Consider the following 6,000-nt stretch of genomic DNA (forward strand, 5'->3'; position numbering starts at 1 on the left):
GCCTGGCCAAACTTTTGTAGTTCAAAACAGACTGAATGAACTGGCCCAGGTATAGAACATCAAACACCTTCAGACCTTCAGGCAACTTGTCTGTCATTGATCCTACGACTTCCATAGCCAGAAGAGAAGCAAGATAATAAAGTAGGGGAAGAGTACTGGAGTTTACAGTCCGACAGGGTGGACTGTGTTCACATCCCAGCTGTGATATTTTCCTGCATGTGATTTAGATAAGTGACTCCCTTACCCTCTCAGGGTCTTAACATCCATAGTCTGTCAAATGAGGGTGTTGGACCAAGTTATCACTAAGCATCTTTTCTCCAAAGAACATAGAGCAACAGAAGTCCCGTCTGACCAGAAAGAATCTGAGATTTTTGTAGATACCACATGCAAGTGTGGCCTCGATGATAATGCAGTTGGGTGGACTGGCAGCTGAGTGAACCACTGTGCCCTGAGAATGATAATGAATAGATGAAATGTCAGCCAACTTTAGGTCTCCATCCTTAGTTCTGGTACTGTTCCAACAATTAACTTGGAGCAATTTGGATGAAGGCAAAAGAGATGCTTAAAAAATGTACATATAATACAAAGCTAGAATGTGGTCACTCGTCTGTTGACAGAGTTCAAAGGGATCCTGAAAGGCCTGAACAAGAGGAATAAATATAAAGTCAGGCACTCAGGTTCATTCATCTCTGGGAACAGGGAGTTCTTGTCTTACCTGTACTCTAGCAAAGAAACTTGCACATAGAGATCAATAAGCATTTTTCAAATGAATAAAACCCGTCAGAAAGGAAAGAGTAAAGAAAAAGCTCTAAAGGTAGGCTTTTCCATGGTCCAGACCATGGATTTTACATGGACCTAGTAAGCCTAGAGTCAATAAGAAAAGATCACAAGGGGGGCAGCTAGGTGGCACTGCAGTAGATAAAGCAACAGCCCTAGATTCAGGAGGACCTAAGTTCAAATCTAGCCTCAGACACTTGACACTTACTGGCAAGTCACTTGGCCCTCACTGACCTGAAAAAATAAATAGATAGATAGATAGATAAACAAATAAATAATTTTTTAAAAGAGCAGGGAAGCACCAAGTCATGCTGCCTACCAAGTTGCTTCTAATCTGAATAATAAGTAAGAACTCTTGTCTATTCTTTGATTCCTATAAATGACTAATTTTTGTGAAGTCTGGAAACCTTAGGAGAAAGAAAGTAGGTCTTTTAAAATAGCTCCAGAACCAGTGTATGCATAGGTGACATCCCACATGTCCCATGAAATCTTTACATATGAATAGCAAATGAACAGATGCCCCATGTCTCTGTCTTGTCATTATTGCTCATCTGTCTCAGGAATTCTCTTTCCTTTCCCCCTCACCCCCAAAGAGTTCATTCTACAAGGTTTCTTTGTAACTCCACAGTGCCAATTTAGTGTAGCATTTGACTTGACATCACAGGATCACCAAGGGGCCTCAAAGGTAATCGTTCCTGTCTTCTTATCCAAGTTTCACCCAAACAAGAATCCTATCAGAGAGACCCTGAAATGAATACTGATCCAGCTACTTATAAGCCTTGGGACCTTGGGCAAATCACTTCACCTCTGTGGGCCTCAGTTTCCTCATCCCTAAGATGAGGGGGTCAGGTCAGATAATTTCTTAGGACCCTTCCAGATTTGAATTTTATGAGCTTATAAATAAAAGAGACCCCAGAAGAATTGGTACGAAAAATAGTTTTTAAAAAATTTATTACATGCTGACTAGGTATAGGTACTGTAAACACAAGAATAAAACAAACAATCCAGGCACTAACCTAAGAAGGTCACAGTTTAGAAGAAATACAGGGCAATGTGTACTAAGAAAGAAGAAAACCCAGACAAAAGGTTCTAGAGCAATTTGAGTAAAACATTTTCTCCTAGAGGGGAGGAGGGAGGGAGGGAGGGAGGGAGGGAGGGAATAGGAGAGCTTCACAGAGGAAACTGCTTGTTCCCTGAGCCTTAAAAAAGAATCCCAGGGGCAGCTAGGTGGCACAGTGGATAAAGCACTGGCCTTGGATTCAGAAGGACCTGAGTTCAAATCTGACCTCAGACACTTAACACTTACTAGCTGTGTGACCCTGGGCAAGTCACTTAACCCCCATTGCCCCACAAAAAAAAAAAAAAAAGAATCCCAAATTCACTGTCATCAAACCAACTTTCAGAACAGGCAATAGAAGGCTGGCCATCTAGAGGGAAGCCAAAGCAGATTTGGTGCAGGATTCTCCTCAGACAAAACTCAGCCCTAGGGGAAGCCCAGCTGATGCCTCCACCTTACCTGCCTAATAACACTAATGCAGGAATGCCACCAGAGGGCTCAGCCAGCCTCAACCTGGTCCTGCTGACACCACCTGTCTTAACTTGCACATGATTGTCTTTCTCCAAATGACAATGAAGCAGGATAATGGAAACATTCATGGAATCATGGAATGATAGTCTTTGAAAGGGACATTTAGTTTAGAACCCGGATTTCCTGACTCCCAGTTGAATCCAAGACTCTTTCCACTACCTGCAGAAGTTACAATACTTCTTCTCCCCCTCCCCGCCAGATTTTTTGTTTTAATGTAAAGGAAGAGAATGCTTCAACAGGCCATACTAAAATTAAGACTTAACAATGACATAACACAAGAGCCTACAAGGAAAAACTAACCACAGCATCTTCCTAGACTATATGGGTTGGATAAACTAAGAGCCTTTAGAAATGTTCCTATGTCTTCCCACCCCAGGCATTTCTGCAAAAATTGCCAAGAAAGAATTCAAAGAAAGTGATCAAGATCATCCTGTGATCCACAGGCCATCCCTATGCTGGGAGCCCTCTCACCATGCTACCCTCCCTTGAAGAATTCCTCTATACTTCAGCTGCAATCACAAACAGCTCTGTTCTTATCAGTCTAATTCCTATGAAAGGAACTATAGTTCATCACCTAAAGGCAAGGAGGAGGGAAAAGGGGGTGACTGCAAAAGGAAGGAAGAAAGGAAGGAGAGAAATGGAAATGGGAGAAGAGGAAGAAGGAAGTGCTTTAACAAGAAAGTACAAAGATCATGAAGAAAGAACTAGTAACCAGATTAATAGTGCTAGATGACAGCATTGGGCCCCCCTAGGATCTGACTGTAAACATCCTGCTTTCTTACTACTGTAAAACCTTATGCACTTTACAACAGTCTGGGTGGCCCCTGGGCTCTGGGAAGGCTTTAAGTAGGAAGGGATGACAGGTCATTACAGTCCCAAGATGGGAACCCCCTTGCTCCTCCTCCCATCCCCACATCCGCTTCCCACACCCCCATGTCAAACTACAGTGAGACATCTCCGACTTGTCAGATACCACACGATGACAACTCACATCCACCTAAACCCAAACACTCAAACTGACATTTCACAGCAGGTGATGGACACAGGATTAAGAGGTAAAACTTTAGAACTAAACTTAGAACATTTGCCACCTGATAAGACAAGGAAGTCTGTGAAAATCTATCAACACACCAGTGGGACCACTGTCTGCCCACGAAAAATATGTGGCACAATACGTCCACCATTAAGCCAGAGGCCTCTGTTACTAGTCTTAGGGAAAATCTCTTCTCAGTGGCATCGATCATTCCCCTAAACTCCCCTTTAGGACATTCTAGTAGCTAACAAATACAGATTGCCTTGGGAATGGAGGAGATAAAAAGGTGCCTGAGGATCCAGCCTATTTTACAAGTTTCCCTCCTCTACTTCATTCCTGATCCAAGAGAGCAGCTAGATGGCACAGTGGTAAAGCACTGGCCTTGGATTCAGGAGGATCTGAGTTCAAATCTAGCCTCAGACACTTGACACTTACTAGCTGTGTGACCCTGGGCAAGTCACTTAACCCTCACTGCCCCGCAAAACAAAAACAAAAATTAGTTCATATCCTTAAACTTCCCTTGTTTTCTTGCTTCAAAAAAGTGGTCAGATCTTTGCATTTCACTCAGGGGAGGATGCATTCTGTGATGTTATACATTTAAAAGTGAGAAACCCTGAATTCCTCTTTCCCCACAGTGCCAATAACCCCCACCCCCAGACTGAGACTTGGTACCTGGATGGCTGAACACCAAGCACACTCTTCCTTCAGCTAAATAACTTTCACACCTCAAATACATTCCTTAGACTGAATTCATTCCGCCTTCCTGCTCTGGTCTTAGTGAAAAGAGAAAACCCCACTCCCACCTCCAGTAGAGAGGGAAGGAATCTGTGGAACTACTTAGAATGTAGTTTCAAGGACCCTGATCCTCTGAGGGAGGAGAAAGCCATGTCAGGACATGATTCCAACCCCCTGAGCTTGTGACTTCTCTCCCCCAAAGCACAGCAGCAGCTTCTCATGAACTCCCAGGGTGTTACTTACGATTCCAGGCAACTCTGGGCACAAGGCCAGGGTTTCTGAGGGATGAAGGGAGGGAATCACTGGGTGTGGAAAGACCTACTTTGGCCTCTGGTTCCTTGGTTTCTCCACACCCACGAGAATCTTTAAAAACAAAACCATATACACAGAAGGGAACAGAGACATCATGGGAATCTAAGGCTAGAAAGGGGGTTAGGTCAGTCCCTCCTGAGGGCATCCAGCTGCAGAGCCCAGGACAAAAGCAAAACCACTCTCACACTGTCACTTCCTTGGCTCACACTTCCACAGAGAGTACAGGGGAAGGTGGAAAAGAGGAAGGCATCACGACCACTGTTTCAGTTCAAGTCTTCAGAAACCAAGGCTCCCACATTGTAAAATGGGGAAGCTAAATTTTCTTTACAAGGTCTTCCCCAGGCCTCAGAAAGGAGAGTCCAATGGCAGTAGGCCTTATAATGTCCTTACAAAGTCCACCTTTCTGGAGGTGAATATGGTGATCAATCTCTCTCTCTCTCTCTCTCTCTCTCTCTCTCTCTCTCACACACACACACACACACACACACAGCTCTGGCACCAGATTCATTCTACAGCTGAATTTGGTGAGGAGATAACACACAAAAACACACAAATTCAATCTACCAAGCAGTTATTGAGTATCACTCTGCTCTGCAACAAAGGAGATACAAAATAGAAAACGTGATCCCAGTGAACAGTACATGCTGGGGAGAAAAGTTTAACACACCAAAGACATTAAGAGGATAATTAGGGAGCAGCTAGGTGGCACAGTGGATAGAACACTGGCCCTGGATTCAAGAGAACCTGAGTTCAAAGCCAGCCTCAGACACTTAACTTACCAGCTATGTGGCCCTGGGCAAGTCACTTAACCCTCATTCCCCTGCAAAAAAAAAAGGGGGGGGGGAGATAATTATATGTGATCCTATGAGCACAACAGGAATTCAAAGGAATAATTGGAATAACAGATAACACTTATATAATGCTTTAAAGTTTGCAAAGTATCTTATACACAGTATCCCATTTTATCTTGAAACAATCCTCTGAGTTGCATATTCCAAGAAGCTTAGCTAGGAGAAGTGATTTACCCAAGATCACTCAGCTAGCACATATTAAAGGCAAGATTTGAGCCCACTTATCTCTGCTCAGAGGCAGCTAGATCACAATGGTTAAGAGCTCCATCTGCAGAATCAGGAAGACCCGAGTTCAAATCTAGCCTCAGATACTTACTAGCTGGGTGACCCTGGCCAAGTCACTTAACCGCTGCCTTCCTCAGTTTCCTCATCTGTAAAATAGGGCTCATGATGCCTACTTCAGAGTTGTTGCGAGGATCAAATGAGATAATATTTATAAAGTGTTTAGGGCAGAGACCTGACACACACTAGACTATAAAGGCTTGTTCCTTCCTCTACCTGAGTTTAAGTCTGGCATACTACCAAGGAAGGCTGTGGCTATAGTAGTTAAGCAAGGCATGAGGTAAACCTTGGGCTGAAATTTTAAAATGTGGTGAGATTTAAACAGAAAAAAGGCACAGGAGTAAGAAATAAGCAGGGGGTCCAGGGCAAGAGATTGCCTGAAAGGATGCAGGTAGGGGAACAGGGAGAGAAGTTGTTAGAGT

This window comes from Dromiciops gliroides, chromosome 1, assembly GCF_019393635.1.
Source record: "Dromiciops gliroides isolate mDroGli1 chromosome 1, mDroGli1.pri, whole genome shotgun sequence".
NCBI lineage: Eukaryota > Metazoa > Chordata > Mammalia > Microbiotheria > Microbiotheriidae > Dromiciops > Dromiciops gliroides.